This window comes from Botryllus schlosseri, chromosome 2 (genome assembly GCF_051294905.1).
Source record: "Botryllus schlosseri isolate E-star chromosome 2, Bs_hap1, whole genome shotgun sequence".
In the NCBI taxonomy this organism is placed as follows: Eukaryota; Metazoa; Chordata; class Ascidiacea; order Stolidobranchia; family Styelidae; genus Botryllus; species Botryllus schlosseri.
In genome coordinates, this window is record NC_137237.1 from 2,731,184 (window position 1) to 2,752,758 (window position 21,575).

Genomic DNA, 21,575 nt, shown 5'->3' on the forward strand with positions numbered 1-21,575 from the left:
TATGCTGTAGTTTCTGCAGTGGCTTGAGTGCAGTTTTACTGGCAGCCCCCCAACAGAGGATGCCATAATGTAACTTCGATTGGATTAAGGATTTAAATAGTATCAGAAGAACCCATGCTGGCATGAAGCGCCCAAGGCTGTAGAACAGGCCGCACTTCGGTGATAATTTAGTTTCTACGGACTGAATATGACTCTTCCAGGACATGTTCGAGTCCAGTAAAACTCCGAGATATTTGGCATTATCTGCGTTGGAAACGGGCTGACCAGCCATATTAACGGTTAGATTATTTTTTGAATTTACTGTCAGCAATTGCGATTTCGAGGCGTTTATGCAAAGGTTGTTCTGGGCCGTCCACTCATGGACTTTGGGCATTTGGTTACCCGTCAGGGCATCCAGCTCTGCCGTCGAAGATGCGGAAGAGAGGAGGTGAGTATCATCAGCGAACAGTGTGGTGTTCAATGAGGAGGTTTCAAAAATGTCGTTGACATATAGGGTGAAAAGGACCGGTCCAAGTACCTCCAGCAACCCTAATATCCCACCTCCGGCAACCCTAATATCCCACCTCCGCCAATCATAATATCCCACCTCCGGCAACCCTAATATCCCACCTCCGGCAACCCTAATGTCCCCCCACCACCAAACCCCAATATCCCCCCTCCCCCAACCCTAATATCCCACCTCCGACAACCCTACCCAGCAAACACTCGATGTCCAGTTGACTTCCGGTGGAATTGCCGGCAGGACGTCCGGTAACTTACGGCCGTCACCTCCCTGGAGTGGGTTTGTCGACAACTAGAGACGTCCTGTCTGCCCCCTGAGTACGTCCGCAATGACGTGTTGTGGACATGAAACGACTCCTCATGGACGCGGCTGACCTAGCCTGGACGTCACGTGGTTCCCTATGGACGCGCCTGACGTACTGTGGACGTGACGCCACTCCCTATGGACGCCAGTCCACGTACTGTGGACGTGACGCCACTCCCTATGGACGCCAGTCCACGTTCTGTGGACTTGACGCCACTCCCTATGGACGCCAGTCCACGTACTGTGGACGTGTTATTCGCCCCTGTTCAAGTCCTCAAGATTACCATCTCGGGACTCCCTGTGAAATACTTCATGATCTCCATGTTTACCTTCTCCACTTCGATACCTGCTCCAACTACATGGAATCCAACATCATATAAGCTCACAAACTGTTTATATTGGGTTACTGGAAAACGACAATTGCAAATTACAAGTAAAACAATAATTAAGGAACTCTTATTATTTAACAAAGTTGAGGATTAAGTGAAAATTCGATCACAAAATTACAAATATATGAAATAAATGTGTCACATGAATTTTGGAAATATCAGCTAGTTCTAACTAACTAACATGACAAACATTCCAATTGAGGTGCATACGAGAAATTTGAAAGAAACGTGTCAGAGGAATTTGACAAAGGACAACTGCTAAGACAATTAAAAACAGACATAAGCAATCATAAGTAGAAACTACCATTGCAAGACGTAAAACGATGCATCGGCTGCACCGCATCATGTTAAGAGCGCGAGCGCGTATTCGTCTTTGGCAATAAACTTTGGTTGCAACAACAGGTTTCTTCTCAGTCCTTGTTTTGCCTGAAGCACAGAAAACAATGTCAGCAAATCGTATGTAGATCCACTCTTCATAGCACATGAAATATGTATCAGAACTTCATTATATATTTCCACTTGCATTAGTTGTAATATGTCTTGTAAATCGCTACTTCTATTTGTACTTGAGTGAAAATTTATGACGATACTATGACTACTGCGTCTACTTGAGTGTGGAGAGCTCCTGAACTAGCGATACGGAGTATGCAACCAGCCAATCAAATCAACTTGTGGAAACACCCAGGGCTGTAATTGTAATGAGTCGGGTTACGATTTTCTGATGACTCAGTCATTTTCTCAAAATTCGGAAATGACTCGACTCGAGTCAATCTATGTAATGACTCGGACCAAGTCATATGAATCGAGACTCAGACGGCCAAGACCGATATTACCTTGTAATTTCGAAAAATAGTAAAGTAACCACACTATTGGTATTTCATCTAATGGTAGCGGTACTTGAAAATGCGACCAGAAACCGTTAAAGGTGAAAAAAATCAGTAGCCTATATTATAAATGTGAACCGTTGATATCACCGAACAGAGTTATAAAACGTGGATTAAACGAGAATTCAACTGGAAACTGAGCAGTCAACGCAATGGCTTGAACTTGAGTCATAACACCATGACTCGGACTCGGCCCTATACTCGTTGACTTGGACTTGACTCGGTGGTGAATTGAAAATGACTCGACTTGACTCGAGTCAAAACTATATAAGTGAGATTGACTTGTGACTTGGCTACAACCCTGGAAACATCTAAAGTACATACTTGAGTACTTTTCAGAAATTATACTTTCACATCAATTAGTTTGGACAAGACTTGTAAATCACTGCTTGTACCAGAGTGGAAATACATGGCGTTACTACTACTTCTACACCATCGATGACACAACAAATACTTCTAATTGAGTGCTGAAAACAACTACGTTTTTGACCATCTCTGTTCAGAAGCATGCACCTACGACTCAGGGTTGTAACCAAGTCACAAGTCAATCTCAATTTTATAGTTTTGACTCGAGTCAATTTGAGTCATTTTCAATTCACCACCGAGTCAAGTCCGAGTCCAAGTCATTGTGTTGACGCTCAGTTTCCAGTTAAAGCCTTGTTAACCCACTTGTTATAACTGTGTTTGGTGATATTGAATGGTTCTCAATTCTCATTCAAAATATAGCCTACTAATTTTCCTCACTTTTAGCAGTTTCTGGTCGCATTTTCGAATACAAGTACCAATAGATGAATTCCCAATAGTGTGGTCACTTTACTATACTTCGAAATTGCAATGAAATGTTGGTCTCGAGTCATATGACTTGGTTCGAGTCATGCGCAATGACTCGAGTCCGAGTCGAGTCAATATACAGATTGACTCGAGTAGAGTCAAATCATTTCCGAATTTTGCGAAAATGACTCAAGTCAAGTCAAGTCATCAGAAAATCGGGACACGAGTCGAGTCATGACTCGATTCATTACAACCCTGCTACGACTACATACAATAAGCCTCGACATTTCGACTGTGTCCACTTTTTGAAACTACTCACCCCAGTAGCCTACTTTTTCGAACTTAACTTTCTACTTATACTTGAAAGGTAGTTTGATGTCTTGTAAATCGCTATTGATACTTAAGTACTAACTACGACTACTCCGAGTCTCCGACCATCTTTGTTTGGAAGCGACCACCTAGAATAACTAGGGCTGGCCAGTGGTCACAATGATTCTAGTACTTGAATCTGAATTGAGTATTAATTCCAATGATTCGAGTCGAGTAAGTGAAAGTAAATTTCGTGTACAAATATAGAATCGAAATTCTAATTCTCAGTAAAGTATTATATATTTTAGTATTCGAAACTATATAATACTTTACCGAGAATTCTAATTTCGATTCTATATATCACACACTGTGCAATCCTTATATTAATGAAGATTTCAAGGCGTTCGATAAGCACGGTACCCCAAATTTACCAAGATATCAATTCATTAGGGGTTAGTAGGTGACAAGATAGTGTGGTTGTTCAACTGTGTGGCCTATTTTATCTCGATATTGAATTCATGCGGCCAGCGGCCTCGGAATTTGAAAGTGGCGCGCGACCCGTTTTGAGTTGGCGACCCCTGGCATAAGCGGTGTCTTACAAAAGGCCAGGAGTGTGCCGTGCTATAAGTTGACGGTTACGGAATCAAAAATAAGAAATATCGGCGTGGTGTAAATGACCATTGTAGTCGACAAAAACCGTGATTACCACAAATGACATTAGGATTGTGTACATCGTAAGTGCCGATAATGCATGTCTTCTCGCTTCGACGAACTACGCGTAAGCTCCACTGTCGCCTTGTGAACCACTAATTATACTGGAGTAGATGTTAACAGCGTTGCTACTACTTCTACTCAAGTGCAAACAATGATTACTTTGATCACCCTACCAACTATTGAGTATGCAACGGTCTGTGGACATACGGGCATGCGACACATGAGCATGCGAGTTAAATTACGGGTTAGGGTTGAATTTAAGCTTGGGTTAGGGTAGGGCGTGGGGTCGGGATATATAGCGATTAATTTCAGTGTTATGTTTCGGGTTAGGGTTAGTTTTGGGGTTATGAAGTCACATACTGAAGTGATGCATGCTAAACTGTTCCATGCTCATGCTCAACTGTCGTTTTCCATTGTGTCGCATGCTCATATGTCGGGCAATCGTATGCAACACATCGACCAAATCTACTTTTTAAAAGTAATTAATAGAGCATATTTCAGAACTTCATTTTCGACTTCCATTTCAAATAGATTTGACACACCTTGTAGCTTGTCACATCTACGTGTGTATAAATTCATGACATTACTTCAACTTCAGTACAAAAGATGATTACTTTGACCACCTCTGGTTTCTATATAGTCTGTTCAACGTTTTTTACCTTCGATTGCTTTCTGAGTTTTTCCCGAGCATGGCGCAGCACCGATTTTGTAGAGTAAAAGCAACGCTTGTTCTAGGTCACAGTAGTTCTTCCAAACGATCTCGGCCCCAGTCTAGAAGGCATTCTTCGTACAGCCTGCTTGACGTTGTTGCCATCAGACATTGTCGATCTAGAAAATTTAAATGATTAGAATAGGTTTAGTGAAGGCATTTGTCAAGAACTGAAGCCAGGTATCCATAACATCCTGTTGAAAAAACAAAAACAATGGTGTACAAGTACTAGCTTGGCACATGAGTACTCGAATCTAAATCGAGTATTGATTCGATTACCAGTAAACTCAGCCCATTGAACCCAGCCTACGGTAAACTCGGCCTAAACCTAAGCCTCTCCAACCCTAATCTTGGGATGCACCTAATTCACGATGTGCGATCTGATCCTTGACGTTCTGCACTCTTCGTCAACATTATACAGCTCCGTACGTTCAATCTAACATTTTATACATCCGACATACGATACCGCCCTCAGTGGGAATAACATTCATGCGACATATCCGCCACCACCAATTCGCCATTGCCTTCAATTATTAATACGATTCACGACATTTATAATAATTTGTATTGACAAAGTCACCATGGGCCCAGTTCACCGAAGGCCGAGTTCGATAGGCCGAATTCGTCATGGGCCGAGTTCACTGGTCACCACTAATTCTATTGATTCGAGCCAACTAGATGACTTTTTCAAGTAGGCCTTCTGAAATTATACGCTCTTTGCCACCAAGAGTACAGTTATCAATAAAATTACATCTTTGATACCATTTTCCAATGTGGAAGTAGCATACAAAATACGTAGTACAAAGCTATTCACTTTAGTGGAAATGACATATCTGTGAAGTCATGATTAACCCACAGCATAGTCACAAAGTGCAATGAAATAGGTATCGGTCGAAAATATACCAAATTATCTGTAATTTAGTGTGATATAAAACTAGCATTGCATCATTGTATGTTCTTAGTAGAAACATAAAAGATACGTTTTCAACTTTCCATAATACTCATACTGTTATGACTGTTATCAGTATAACATCATAATGAGTGATTATCGAATACTTGACACTTAACACCAGATTCAGAATCAATCACTCTTCACTCAGGTGCTCGATTTTGCCAAGCCCTACTAATCAGAACAGAAGTGATGCAGCCAACCTGAGATATTTATGGAAATCATGTATACCAGATTAGCGTCACTGTGAATTATGGCACACTTGGATTCAACGAAACATCAGGTCGTAGAGTTACAATATCAAAATATCATGCAGCAATTCTGAGCACCACTGGCGAAATCCTGATCGGGAACCACCGTCACAGAGTCTATTTGCGCATCATTTATGACACTTTTTTCAGGCTAATAAATCGCTGATTAATGAACATGAACAGTCATAAATCATCACTCCAACTTACATGATTCATCTTCTTAATCCATGGACAATGCACGACTGGGATGCGTTGCTCCGAAGTTGTAAAGTACTATATAACATTGCCTGTTCCATATTTAGACTCCTGCTAAAAATGAAGCGATGTTGTATACGCAGACCCATATATGCCCCTGCCTCATCCGCATTAAGAGTCCATTGATAATAAGGGTCAATAGTGTGCTTTCTTATTCATGACAACATGACTATCAGCAATCAGTCTTCCCTAGGGCCCATCTACTTTGTGAATGTCGCTGTAATGTAGGCAATGTTATTGCCGTGCAATATATTTTGTGAATGTCGGCATAATGTCTCCGTGCAATATACTTATTGGAAGGTAATGGGCGAAATATCAAGATCAATGTCAACTCAAGGTCCGAGAAGAAGTGAAAATTCAAATGGAATAAGTATCTACTTTCACCAATTTTGAACTTTCATAATACATGACAAGGAACGCGCAAGATATCCAATGAGCTATAAATGCGACTATAATTTTTGCGACTACTATTTCTTACCAGGGATTTCAAGATATCGTATAGATAAGCTATATGTAAATTATAAGTTATCGTTATATTGCAAGTTATAAGTAAGCATTTTAAGTATGTTGCACGGCGACATTGCCGACATTGCGACAACCCGTCTGCCCCATGAACATGTTAAAATCCATGTAGTATATAATTGGTTTAGCATTAGGGTATCATTAAATTAGGCTGAGGTTAAAGTTGGGTTAACTATAATGATTGTTCCTAGAATACCCTAACATTAAACTAATAATAAAGCCATACATTTTGACATGTTCACCGAAAACCTCGACTAGTTTCAATGGTTATAATGTTGTTGTGGACACAAGGGTAACCCTAAAAGGAGGGAACGCGGAAACTGCGGAAAACGCGGAACTCGCGGAAATGGCCCCTAAAACGCGGAAACTGCGGAAAAGGCGGGAAACCTCGATTCCTAAAGCGCTGAAACAAGAGGAAAACGCGGAACGCGGAAGAGTCGGTCATTGACCTTTATAGATCACAAAGTAGGCACTAAAACGAGGAAACAGCGGAAAAGGCGGAACGCGAGTAGTAGTATAGATCGGTCGTGAGGTGCGTGGGGCTCTTATGGGCCCGCTGGTGACCTGCCGCGAGACTCGTGTTGGTGACCCCCCCCCTTTGGACCCCCCCCCCCTTCCGCTGGTGACCTGCCATGCGTTCTTATGGGATCTCTGGTGACCCCACCCTTTCAGGTATAGGGCTCGCTCATGACCTGCCGTGAAAACTCGTGTTGGTGACTCCACCCTTTTCGAGTCCCTATCGCTGATGACCTGCCGTCTCGTCGGTGATACCACTCTTTCAGGTATACGTTGTGTCGATGACCTGCCTGATAACGTTATGGGTATAGGGATCTCTGGTGATGTACCATTGTTTCTTATGGTATCTCTGGTGACGGCACCCCTTCGGGTATAGGCTGTGGCGATGATGTGCCTGCATATTGTATTCATACGGAGTCTCTGGTGATTCGCCATGTGTTCTTATGAATGCGGTCGTGAATCGTACTTTCTGGTATAGACAACTCTCGCACGGTGTTGAATAGGTATCAGGTATAGTAAATAGTCACGTGATTGATTCTTAGTTAATGTGTATATTACAAATTATTATATATGACCGATTCGAGTTAATCCTAACGTTTACGGTGAGTAACAGCAATATATCCTTATTCTTATGGGCGCGGCGGTGATTTGTACTCTCAGGTATAGTCTGCGGTGACGTATGCAGAGACGTAGTAGTTTGATCTCGACTGCTTCGTCATGCCGTCGTTGAACGTTACGATCACTCAGTAGAGCTCACGTGGAGACAGCATAGCATACTCCAGGTAGCATGTAGCCTACATTTGATGTCTATGGTTGCCTTTCGCATGCACATTTTGATGCAGACTGTCTTTAAGCAGTAAGTAACGTGTCTTGAATTGATGAAATTCGTAGACGAAATGGAATCTTAAGTGTGAACAAAGACATATTCGTGTATCTTGCATTGTGTATGCTGGAGCAAGACGTTGAGAGTCACTGTTTTGAGTACTACATCCAATATGATAGGCACGTAGCAAAGTGGTGATGAGTGGTGACAACAGGGCTTGATCATGAAATTTGTTAAATAGGTACTTTTTCGATGTGCGAGGCTTCGGTCGTGAGACTCCAATAAAACTCAGATTTAGGTCGCGATCTGAAAAGCCACCAGCGGAATAGCCTATATTGTTTTGCACGAATTGTGAGACTACCAGTGGCGTAGCAGCCACTTGGCGGTTCTGGCTCTGCGCCAGGGGCGGCAGGCTCCAAGGGGGCGGCAAAATGAGGCTAACACAGTATACACAGCCAGCTAAAAGCAGCGTAATGAGTAGTCCTATAGCTGGCGTCCCGTGAGCTAAAATTTAATCAAACTGGTCTCAATCGAAAGCTAGTGTCACGCTAATTCCAAAAACACGAATTAATATGTTAACATGACAATGGAACCATTCCGAAATAGCCGTCAAGGCCGCTTGTTCCTAACCATAGTTGGTTGGTTAGTTAATGCAAAGCTACTTCATTCGACACCGTATTTATGCTCGTGTCTGGAACTTCATCTGACCATTGGCGTTTCAATTGCGAGCAGTGCGAGGAGCTTCTCAAAGCTCAAACTGATTAAGTCTTATTTATGTTCTACCATGAATGATGATCGGCTACCAGCTCTATCGATTCTGTCTGAAGCAGTGGTTCTCAACCTTTTTGTCTTCGCGAACCCCTTTTGAAACGCCGCAGATCCCCACGGACCCCCTCAAGTTTTCGTTCATAATTAGCTCAATTATCGTGCAACCGTCACCTGTCTCGTGCAAACATTGATTGTAGGCTAGTAATAAACAGCCAGGAAATAAATTTTATTCAAAATAACATCACACTATATGTCGAAACTGGGTAGACTTTTAATATTTCGAAACGAATTTTCCACCTGTATTTATTATCTTGAAAATCCTCGTCTTTGATTGGATATGAACGAGTGCCGAAAATCCATTTCCACAAAGATATATTGGTGGCAAATGTAATATCAACGCGTAACGCTTCTCGACGACAGCTTTTGGTGTGTGTTTGTAACAAACATATCATGTCCACGCAGCTTATAGTCATTTCTATCTAACATCTCATCTTGAAGGTATTTAGTGGTTATATCACAGGAGAAAATGGATTTCATAGCGCGGTTTCAATTCCTTCATTGGGACAGATCAGGGAAAAAGTTCAGGAATTTCTATTTCAAACGACTGTTTACAAATTTGCTGAGACTGACAACTGCAAATCCAAATTGCTATCTCCAACATTTAATTTTTCATAAACCTTAACAAAACATTTATAAACAGCAATATGTTTGCATCGGCATGCCATTGGTAAGTTGACAATAAAATGAGTTTGCACAGTCGGATATTTCATCTCAGACGACCATATTAATCACGTGAGTCCTGAAGTTTTAGTAATTATGAAGCGAAAACTGTCCCATGCTTTTCCCAATTAAAAACAATGTAAATTAGGTTACCAATGACTTTACAAATTTAGAGGCTTCGCGGACCCCCTGAAAATGCTTCGCGGACCCCCGGTTGAGAACCACTGGTCTATAGAAAGAGACTACGTTCAAAATCTTGCATTTGTGGATATTATCGCTGATTATGCTTCGGCAAAGCCCGAAAAGTTAAGTTTTGGGGCGGCTATTGATTTTCTATTTGCACAAGACATTCGTTCGCTATTTCTTGTCTTTAATATTTTTGGCCTTATTAACGTTGTGACGGTGAGGCTGAGACGCGGCATATTATTTGTATTTATTTTTATTGACAAGATTGATTGAACATGAATATATATGTCGAAATTAGCTGCGGTCTACTTAGAGGGGGGCGGCATTTTAAGCGAGAGCCAGGGGCGGCAGCACATGCTGCTACGCCAGTGGAGACTACCGGACTTATTTCAGTTAAATCTGTTAGGATTTGAGTATATTCGCTTCATCCCCAATCAGAACGCCAAGAAACACGATCCCATACATGATATTTCTTGTTTCAAATTATCGCGTTTACCATGTACGGCTAGCGATATCTTTCGTACTAGGCCTATTGCAGATGCGATTGTGTAGGCCAGCGATGATATCGTGCACACAGGGCCTATTGCAGATGTGATTATTCGAGCCAGCGGAACTAGGCTTGTTGAAGACGCGATAAATCAGGCGCGGCAATGAATGCCCTGATTTCACAATCATCTCAGCTGGCGATCGTTTCGCGTACGTTGTGCAGTGCAATCCGCACGGACATATCTCGCTAATTGGCAAAAACGCCTTTCGTTAATTGGGCGACGGGCGTGCGCAACACTGATAATACGACTTATTGAATTGCAATCGAGTATTAGCGGCAGAATGGTAATTTGAAATTGACGAGGTTTCGCGTTTAAGGAGGGGGTTTCGCGTTTCTAAAGGAGGGGTGTGAGTGCTGATGTTTTCGTAGCTGACCTCCAGAGACTAGTCGCTCTTATGGGTATGGACCCTGCTGCTTCTGAACCTATAGTAGCCTAAAGTGCGCTTTTGTGACAGGGCTGCCGATCGATATGGCATGGCAGCCAAATTCTCTTGCTGAAATTAAGAAACTGAAAATTGGTTAATTGGTGATAAGAGCTAGAATGATTTATATCACCAGCCGTATTAATGCTTCGTTGTAGAAATGGCCATGTTTTATTAGATAAATAAATTTCAAATCTTTGTCCGGTGTCCAATACTCCTCGCAAAACAGCTACGTTCAAGCTGTGTTTCGCTAACTAAGCATAACCAGACATCAACAAGTAGGCTACATTGCTGTTTGACATAAGGCACAGCAGCGATTATTATCCTCCTTCCGCGATGTAGCGGTGTCTGGTGCGTATGTGATAGCTTGACAAATAGCTTGACAAATAGCATGGCGGGGGGTTCTTTCAATCATAGAGTATAATATTTATGATTACATCAAGTCTCTAATTACCACCTCTGTATAATTCGTTTCGCAATGAGGAGCAAAGCGAATGCTTGTAATATAAGAATGAGCAGTGGAGTTTAAAAATCTGACGTTTTTGCTACCAATGAACTAATATATTATCGCACTATGCCTTGTTGACGAATATTCAGTATATTATGTCATCGTCCATGTACAAGTGAAAATGAAATCGTTCTTCTACAACAGTGGTACTCAACGTTTTTGTCTTCGCGGACCCCTTTCGTACCGTGACGGACCCCGCGGACCCCCTCAAGTTTTATTTCAATTTTAACTCAATTATCGTGCAACCGATATCTGTCTTGTGCGAATATCAATTCAAGGCTATTGATGAACAGCAACGAAATGACCGTTCTTGAAAACAATATCATACGATATGTAGAAAATAGCGACTTTAATTATTTTGAAGGGACTTATGCAGCTGTATTTCTTATTTCTTGAAATATGTGGCCGTGTCTTGAAAATTCACGTCTTCGATTTGATATGAACGATTGCCGCGATTGCGAATCGATGAACAAAGTTTTGAAGACTGCAAGCGGATATAAAGAAATGACACTGGATGTCATTTTACTGTGGTTCCATCAGACTCAGACAACTTACCTGAATGATTTTCGCCGTGCTGAATGCGGACACGGGGAGTATATTCTCAAAGAAGAATTCATCCACATGAGAAAACCTCTCGGAGACCTTAAGTTTCCAAGACTAATATCGCTTGACGATATCAAACAGGACATCGACGCTAAACAAGATGTGACAAAATTTTTCATTGCTAGCGATAAAGCTAATCAAAGATTAACACAGCGAGCTATGGCGAGATGGTGCGTAAAAAATAGTATGGTTGGATTTACATCGATCACTGGTGCATTCACTGTTGCTTCGATGACACAACGTAAAATTCATTGCGTCCGATATTTCCCGAAGCCACCATCATGCACTTGCGCTAGCACTGCAATATGCTACCACATTCTTGCTGTAGCCATGGCTTTGAGAGATAACAATGTAAAAAAAAAAAACCTTGCAATTCGAGTCATAGTTACTCAAAAACCGCAAAGCCGCTAAAGGAAGTCCGGGAGAAAACAACCACGTCGCGGAGATTTCGACTACGCTGTCAATAAACACTTTGATAATTCAACGCCCAAAAAGCAACAAAAGGTATCCGATGTTTCAAAATGGTTGGACGAACAACTATCCGATATAAATGATGAAATAACGCCTTTGGACTTAACAACCGATTCCATTCATGATAAGTCCGGAAATCTGCACATATCCACCAATTACCCGTGGCTTTCACCGTCACTATTGGATAAAAATCCTCAACATGTAACACGTTCGAATTTGAAGCCAGGGAAATGGCTGGATGACGATGCAAAGAACGAGCGATACAAGCCTTTTGCATCGACAAATCTGGCATCTTATTTATCAAACTGTCCTTCTACAGATTAGCAGAAAACAATCGCGCCACAACGGACCTCTGCAAGTTCGCACACAGGGGGGAAGCGGCAAACAAAGATTTGTTCCTCGTTCTCGTGCATGTCAATGATCATTGGGTACTCGCTGCCGTCAACTTGAACAGTCGAACTGTTTTGCTGATGGACTCCCAAATATCCAAAAGTCGGAATTATGAGGATATATTCCGAAACATCTTTAAAATAATCGCCGCCAGCTTTATGGTTGCGAATGTGACTTGCAAACTCGAGAACTGGCAGTTTGCGCTGTGCATGGATGTTCAAAAACAAGTGAACACATTCGACTGCGGCATTCACTTCATTCCCAATGCATATTGCGTGGCGAATGATTTGCACTTGCCGCCGGACCTTCCATCGGGAGTTTGCCGCGTCTGGGTAGACGACTTGGCAGTCAATTGGCCGCAGCCTCATCAGCGGCTAAAATTACCGAGTGAATTACCCAAAACAATACACGATGCTGTTTCCGAACAATGGAAATTAATAGCAAAAAGTGGAGTACAATATTCAAATCTTGCCGACTCGTCTTCCGAAAAGGCCATACGAAACAAATCGAAATGGGATAACTGTGACAGCAGCTTCTGCAGCGGTGGGAAAAGCGAAGACAAGCAAATACTTTGCGTCCAATGCCGCAAATGGTATCATGAATCCTGCCTCGCCAGTGATGGCAACAATTCCGAGGAGAAAATATATTTCATTTGTTATCAAAATGACTGCCGATAAATCCGCTAAATCATGCCCATTGTTGTCGTTCATTCATATGATCTTGATTAATCGGTTCATGACTGTAAATATGATTATCATTCCATTTCATTTCATTTACTTTACCATTGTTTCGCTATCACATTTGCATGTATTATAATTACTGCATATCGTGTTGCACTCTCAAGAGAAGAGACAGTAGAGTGGTGGTAAGGCAGGGACAACATTCGTTAATATTGAGGTGTAAGCAAGCAAGTTCTGGAATCGCACAGGGAAATATTAAATATTACAGTTGTCATTACTGTATAGTTTTACAGATTCAACTCGATCTTTAGCCGCCCACGGAAACCTAAAGAAAACTCTATTAGTTGAAAATTTCGGTATACTAAAAAACTACAATTTAGGCCAATATCTCTCAATTTACTATACACTCTAAAATTGGGGTGTCCCGCATTTTCCGCCTTCTCCATACATTTTCGACGAGGCCAGCTAAGTTCATTGCCATTTATGAGGCATAATTCGCCTTACACTCAAAAATTTGTGTCCCGCACTTTACGCGTTTTCTAGAAATTTTCCCCGACACCAGGTCGAGCGTCTCAGTGACCGAATTTTTCAACCTCAGATACTTCATAATTTCAATTTTTCATTATTGTACGACCGACCTCCGCCGGATAATTTGAGTCTCCCGCAGTTTCCGCGTTTTCTAGATATTTTCAGGTTGAGCGTCTATAATGGTCAGTGATTGAATGTTTCACCTTCATATCTTTGATGAGTTCGATTTTTAACTATCACGGCAGTTCGCGGCCGTTTGTGAGGTTAAACCGGCGTTATACTCGAAAATGAGGGTGTCCCGCGCTTTCCGCGTTTTGCGTATTAACTCAACCATGCCATGTATAGTGTCTACAGGGGTCAGTTACCCAAGTTTCAACCATCAGATACCTCATAAGTTTAATTTATAACTATTACGACAGTTCTCGGACATTTGTGACGCCAAATTCGTCTTATACTCGAGATTTAGGGTGCTCCGCAGTTTCCGCGTTTTCTACAGGGTTGTAGGCTAATGACTCGAGTCATGACTCGACTCGAGTCACGATTTTCAGATGACTCGACTCGACTCATTTTCTCAAAATACGGAAATGACTCGACTCGACTCGAGTCAATCTGTGTATTGACTCGACTTGTAGAATACTCGAGTCATTGCGCATGACTCGAAGCAAGTCATTGACTCGAGATTCAGACGACCAAGACCGACATTTCATTGTAAGTTCGAAGCCAACACACTATTGGGATTTGGTTGTTGGTACTGGGGCTTGAAAATGCGACCAGAAACTGCTAAAAGTGAGGAAAATTGATATATTATAGATGCGAACCATTCAATATCACCAAACAGAGTTAAAAAAAAGTGGGTTTAGGAAGACTTTAACTGGAAACTGAGCAGTCAACACAATGACTGGGACTCGGAGTCGAGTCATAATACCATGACTCGGACTCGATCCTCTGTTCGCTGACTTGGACTCGGACTTGACTCGGTGGGATTTGAAAATGACTCGACTTGACCCGAGTCAAAAATATAAAAGTGAGATTTAATTGTGACTCGGAGCCTTGTGACTTGGTTACAACCCTGGTTTTCTAGATACTTTCCACCAGGCCATGTTCATGTTCAGCGCTTACAAGGCTAAGTGACCCATTGTTTAACCATCAGATACCTCCTAAATTAAATTTCTACCCATTTACGACAGTTCTCGGCCCTTTGTGAGGCCAAACTTGTCTTAAACTCGAAATTTTGGATGTCCCGCGGTTTCCGCGTTTTCTCGATGTTTGCCACGAGGCCATGCTGGGCATGTATAATGATCAGTGATTGAATGTTTCACCTTCATATTTGTGATGAGTTCGATTTTTAACTATCACGGCAGTTCGCGGCCGTTTGTGAGGTTAAATCTGCGTTATACTCGAAAATTAGGGTGTCCCGCGCTTTCCGCGTTATGCAGATATTGTCAACCAGGCCATGTATAGTGTCTACAGGCGTCAGTTACCCAAGTTTCAACCATCAGATACCTCATAAGTTTAATTTATAACTATTACGAGAGTTCTCGGACATTTGTGACGCCAAATTCGTCTTATACTCGAGATTTAGGGTGCTCCGCAGTTTCCGCGTTTTCTATATACTTTCCACCAGGCCATGTTCATGTTCAGCGCTTACAAGGCTAAGTGACCCAATGTTTAACCATCAGATACCTCCTAAATGAAATTTCTACCCATTTACGACAGTTCTCGGCCCTTTGTGAGGCCAAACCTGTCTTAAACTCGAAATTTAGGGTGTACCGCGGTTTCCGCGTTTTCTAGATGTTTGCCACGAGGCCGTGCTGGGCATGTATAATCGTTAATGACCGAATGTTTAGCCCTCAGATACGTCATAAGTTCGATTTTTAACTATCACGACAGTTCGTAGTCGTTTGTGAGGTTAAATCTGCCTTGTACTCCAAAATTATGGTGTCGCGCAGTTTCCGCGTTATCAAGATATGTTCCGCGAGGCCAGGTTTATAATCGCTAGTGAATGACTGTCTGACTCTCAGATACCTAATAATTTCAATTTTCAACTATTGCAACAGTTCTCTGCCATATATGAGTCCTACTTCGCCTCGCTCGAAAATTGGTATCCCGCAGTTTCCTCGTTTTAGACTTCAGGGTCCCTTCTATAAAATCTACAAATGTCAATGACCGACTGTCCCGCGTTCCGCCTTTTCCGCTGTTTCCTCGTTTTAGGGCCTACTTTGTGATCTATAAAGGTCAATGACCGATTGTTCCGCGTTCCGCGTTTTCCTCTTGTTTCAGCGCTTTAGGAATCGAGGTTTCCCGCTTTTTCCGCAGTTTCCGCGTTTTAGGGGCCATTTCCGCGAGTTCCGCGTTTTCCGCAGTTTCCGCGTTCCCTCCTTTTAGGGTTACCCTGGACACAACACAAAATTACAACGAATACGATAATAAATATGCCAGTCAATAGGATGCAAATATTCATTACCATGGGTGCAACAATAGTTTTCAGCCACAAATTCAGCAATCTCACATTCCGTAAAGGAACATCCTATAATACACTTTCAAATTATGTAGCTATATAAACCAAGGCTATAATACATTCATCGATGCTGCATCTGGTTTGCTGCATGGATCTTGCAGTCTTTGGAAATTCTTTTCAAAGTTTCAATAGTATATACCGTACACATCAAACAGAAGTTGGATATTACAACAACATGAAACCCACTGTGCTGCAAATCGAACTTCAATGATTGCACATAATTAAATATTATCATGATCATGCTCATCGCTATATAGTATTTCAAGTACTGCATAGGTTTACGATTAACGGCGGGTCGATTAGTTTCGTTCGTACATGATAAACCGCGGCGCAGACGTGCCACTAGAATCATAGTGAAATTCATGACGGTTATCGCAGTTAATGATGACCAAGGCTGTTGCTGTTCAATAAATATAGCACTCAAATACCAAGCTTCCCCGCTCTCTGCCTTTCTAGTACTCATGACAGCGACAATATCAATAATAATCAATAGCACGCACAATCCATCCACGCCGTTAAGTATCCTATTCTAAACTAAACCATTCCTGTGATAAACCCGTCACTCCGCCATTACTACAAAACCTGTTCTTTCAAATTCAAACTGAATCACGCGCGCGCAGGCTCGCCAGACAGAAGAACGCAGTCTTTATTGGTTTTATGGTTGAATGAATTTCAAGCAACAGGCGTGCTCGGCTCGACAAGACACTCGAGACTCGACAGGTATCGGAATGCCTCATATCACTGAGCTATATGCATTATCGCTGGCCTCTTGCGCAGTACGGCCTCAATTATCGATAATAGCCGGGCAGACTGAGTAGTTCCGTGATTGGAATAGTCATCACCATACCATTATAACGGATGTCAAGTTTTCATTTCGGAAGATTTCACATGCATTGGGTATACGGTATATTTGAAATAACATATATTTTGCCTTGATGTGGACATTTCGATCCAGTAATGTCACAATAAAATAGCTGTATGTCTCTATATCGTACATTATATCTCTAACAATGTACGACCGCGATCATCGATAGCCGGGCTTCTGAAGTTCCGCGCGATAGAAAATCATCGCCATATCATCAATCAACATTCTCGTATTCACTCCGATAGATTACAAATGGTGAAATGTATCATGACATTCATGAGTGTATTCAGAAAACTATTTTGCATTGATTGCACAATGCACACTTGAATTCATAGAAAGTAGGGACATCCTGACGAACTCCTGTGTAGGTGGCATCCAGGCATCACACCATTATGACATCCACTGGAATGGTCAATGGTGACTGGCACAGGAGCATTCTAAAATTCACTTCCTCTGGTAGTCACCTGGAGTTACATAAATTGACGTCCAATGTTGGGCATACTGAGCAAGTCCTCCGTAACTGAGGGTGGGAGGTGGGACGAGTGGGAACAATTGTGGACATACCAGTAACTCCATGGGATATCGGGTGTTTGCTGGGTAATAGCCCACCTCCGGCAACCCTAATATCCCACCTCCACCAACCCTGATATAGGCCTACCCACCTCCTCCAACCCTAATGCCACCCCAACCCTAATACCCTACCCCAACCCTAATGTCCCACTCCCCGAACCCTAATGTCTCCCTTCCCCCCTACCCTACCCAACCTTAACACCCCACCTCAACCTACAGTTGCAATAACGAGCAGACCACGCGTGGTTGATATGTGAGCAATAACAATCGTTGGGATGTATTTTTCATCTGAACAAGTCACACACAATGTACAATGCGATAAGACCCAATGCGATGTCATGAACAGATACGAGGGGTTGCCCGACATATGAGCATGCGACACAATGCAAAACGACAGTTGAGCATGCGACGCTACAGCATGAGGACCCATTAGCATGGTAGCACATGAGCATTAGGGACACGTGAGCATGGGGACACATGCGCATGGGGACATATGAGCATGTTGAAATATGAGCAAGGGGACACATGGGCATGGGAACAGTTTAGCGTGCGACACTTGAGCATGGTTACACATTAGCATGGGGACTAATGAACATGGTTACATATGGGCATGGTAACACGTGAGCATGGGGGCACATAACGATTGGGACACTTCCGCATGTTAACACTTGCGCATGGTGACATATTAGCATGGTGACAAATGAGCACGCGGACACTTGCGCATGTGACACTTGAGCATCAGACACTTGAGCATGCGACACTTGGGCATGCGACACTTGGGCATGCGGCACTTGGGCATGCGGCACTTGGGCATGCGACACTTGGGCATGCGACACTTGGGCATGCGACACTTGAGCATGCGACACTTGAGCATGCGACACTTGGAAATGCCACAATTGAACATGCCACAATTGAGCATGCGACACTTGAGCATATGCGACACTTGAGCGTGCCACATTTTAGCATGTGCCACATTTTAGCATGCGTCACTTGAGCATGTGACACTTGAGCAAGTTAGCTTGTGTTACTGATGGAATTTGTTGTCACGTGGTGCAAAAAAACACGCTGTTATAAGCACCACAACATGCTTTTATTAATAAATGAAATAACTCGATTTCACGGCTAGCTTCGACTGCGGTTAGTGAAACATGACATCAGTGGAAATTGCTGTCTGTATATTTCAATCCTGCACATCACAAGACTGTGCAGTGTGCATGTGCATACCCAAGCAGAATGAAGTTTGTTGTCGATGTGGGGACGCCACGATACTGGATATAGCGTTTGTTCTGAAAGTAGATTCTAAACCAGTGATTCCTAACCCGGCTAACCTTCTTGCGGCTCTGATAGACCCCTGAATATGCCACTAAAATATTATAAACAGTTGCTGATGTTTGCCAAAGGCCTCTTCTGAAAACGGAGAAAGAGAATTTTTGCAGAATAGCGTCGAAACCATGGATTTATATCCGTCAGAAAATGATATATCCTTAGTTCTGATGGTCATAGACCTTTACAGATTGTCTCTGTGAAGAGTAACTTTCGACACAATTTTGCTGGCATCAAAGTATCGGCTCATAGTCAAGTATAAATTGCAATATTACCAATATTACTCAGCGTATAATCCCAATCAAACTTGTGCATTAACTGCTGAAATGTATGAAGAGCTATTACATAACGTTATATATAGTATACTGTAGTGATCATGCATTTTTAGTATATTTCAGTGTATAGCACTCGCCAGTCTTAATCTAGCAATGCTAAAACAACCGATATAGCATCTATAGAAGTCTATATGTGCATCGTACATGCCTTTGAATTAGCTGGACGGTGAGATCCAGAGGTAGGCTATAGCTATACTGACTTGTTACCAGAAGTTGAAAACCTTTCACAAAGCGAGCTGAGCCAAGTGTCACATTTATCTTGCGTTGTTGAAATGTAAGTACATGTGGTATGGCCTTTTTGTGATTTGTATGATTGAGATCGCATCAATGTAGGGCACTATTCCGACGTTAGCGTTGAATATAGTATTAAGAAAAATTCCGGCCCGCCAAAAAGTTGTGCACTCGGAATTTGGCCCGTGACTAGCAAAAGGTTGCCGACCCCTGCTTTACTCGATAGATTAGACAGCTTGATGACTGCTTGCAGATGTCTGCGGTTTTGTTAATTGCTCGCGATCTGGCAATCCGCGGGTCTGGGTGTGATGTTGGTTGCCTAATATTGCCTTCAATTACGTCAACACATTATATTAGAATTATACGCTGGATGTATAGACGAAATAACACCGCTCAATAACATGACTATTTGACATACTGTAGTAGCCAAAGCAAATATTTTCAAATAATGAAACACCAGACTTCATCCTGAAGTTTTCAGGCATAAGCACAAGCTATTTATTGGATTACTGATGATGGGTATTGGTACCGTGTTGTTGATATTTCCGCCATACACAGGGACGGACGGTTTTATCAACTGTATTGCGATGATCTAACATTGCGTACATTCATAAATCGCCAGGTCATCTACCATCGTGTATTGCATTTGTCCGCATCGCCGAAGATTCGGTTCTTGCTAGGATTGCAGTCGACGAGCATGTCCACATTCAAGTCGAAATACAAGCAATTACTACTAAATAAATACAGTCCATCCTCAAAATTACCGGACCACGACTGACCTATCGATCTCGCTTCCCATGACATGCCGCCCTATTTATTGTCGCTTTCTTTTTCTATACTATCTTCTTTACTTTCATTCAGTGTGCATGCCTCCTCTTTACATCGCCTAGGCCAAGGTGGGTGTCAGATTCCATAGACTACTCCTTGTCGCTTCGACATCTTCCTGTCTTTTCATTGTATCGCATTTTTTGTGGTGTATTGAACTGATAAAATTGCTAATAAACCAATGATGATGATGATGATGATGGAGGATCGCTATTGTAGACAACAGCTTGTGTGTGGTTTTTCAGAAACAGTCATCGTCCATTCGTTTGTACATATCCTGATGCTACGTTTTATATTAAGTGATAAAACAGAGCGTCGTGAGGAATTAACCGATTTTGCGAATCCATCGGAAACCTTTCTGGTGAAAAATGTCCGCCGATTTGGCAATAGCCTACGCAACCAACGATGAAGCCATACGGCGCTAGAACATGATTTCCTTCTTATAACGGTGCTATATATTACTGTTGAAATTGTGAATGCATGCACCAAACATGCTCACAGTGCAATTTCCGCAATATATTCAGGGTCAAATCGTAAAAAAGGGAATGAGTAAGGCCTTGAGTCTGCCCACGGCTTGACTCGGAAAACGCTTGCTCAACGCCGTATTTCGAGATCGACTGGCATTTCGGCGTTTAGCATTTTGACACCACGAGACCCACGTTTCGGGCACCACGCGACTCCTTGTAGGTACTGACTGCGATAAAACCTTGAAATAAAATAACCGCCACATGTTGACCAAAATGTTCAACATTGTTATGACCACTGTCCAGGCGCCGAAAAGACCAGCGCTCGCAGCTTGAACCTAACGTATAAATTGAGACCCACAAAATAAAATAATAAGTGCCGTGTCGAATTGCGAATTTGGAATTGCTTTCGTCTCACGAAAGGATATATCCTTTTAGTTCGTCTGGTGTAAACGATTCCAATATATGTGGAGCAATGACAACCTTTATCGCTTTACCCCGATCTTTGGAGCTTTTCAGACAAATCCATATAGTCACAGACCATGTACCCACCCACTCAATCAATTTGCCACTTTCCTCGCGCGGCAATCAAATTGGTTACGCGCTAATATATGGTCACATGCCCAAGTGTCACATGCCCAAATGTCGCATGCTCAAGTGTCGCATGCCCAAGTGTCGCATGCCCAAGTGTCGCATGCCCAAGTGTCGCATGCTCAAGTGTCGC

General features: G+C 42.4%; 2 long non-coding RNA genes across 2 annotated transcripts; both read right to left on the reverse strand.

The window, feature by feature from the left end:
• Window positions 1–1,182: 1,182 nt before the first annotated feature.
• Window positions 1,183–7,094, reverse strand: LOC145433001 (uncharacterized). Its single transcript, XR_013913027.1, has 3 exons — window positions 5,989–7,094; window positions 4,532–4,700; window positions 1,183–1,620 (listed from the first exon to the last, which is right to left on the reverse strand). It is a non-coding gene; the product is annotated as an uncharacterized LOC145433001 (long non-coding RNA).
• A 4,286-nt stretch (window positions 7,095–11,380) lies between these two features.
• On the reverse strand, window positions 11,381–17,782 carry LOC145433003 (uncharacterized). The gene is made up of 2 exons (XR_013913029.1): window positions 11,604–17,782; window positions 11,381–11,532 (listed from the first exon to the last, which is right to left on the reverse strand). It is a non-coding gene; the product is annotated as an uncharacterized LOC145433003 (long non-coding RNA).
• Between the last annotated feature and the right edge of the window lie 3,793 nt (window positions 17,783–21,575).